The sequence below is a fragment of the Brassica oleracea genome, chromosome C6 (genome assembly GCF_000695525.1).
Source record: "Brassica oleracea var. oleracea cultivar TO1000 chromosome C6, BOL, whole genome shotgun sequence".
NCBI lineage: Eukaryota > Viridiplantae > Streptophyta > Magnoliopsida > Brassicales > Brassicaceae > Brassica > Brassica oleracea.
In genome coordinates this window covers 25,837,730-25,838,018 of record NC_027753.1, presented here as the reverse complement: position 1 = coordinate 25,838,018, position 289 = coordinate 25,837,730, and positions in this window count along the sequence as shown.

Here is a 289-nt window from a genome sequence, read left to right as displayed (position 1 = left end):
GATAAGTAACTTCAAGATATGTAAAACTCATATTTTCAAAATATGTTTTCTCTCTTACTTTTACTAAATTTGACTAAGTTTTTCAACACAAACTTATAAAAAATATGATATGCTTTGACTAGTTACTATTGTTTGTTTCCATCTCTTAAGTATTATTGTTATACACACTAATGATGATTATTGTTATGAGTTGGAAGAAGGGTTAAAATGCTTTTTAAAATGTTGTATCAATATGAAGCTAGCAACATTCTTGTTTATTAAGATGAGAAAAATGCCATTGGAGTTTATG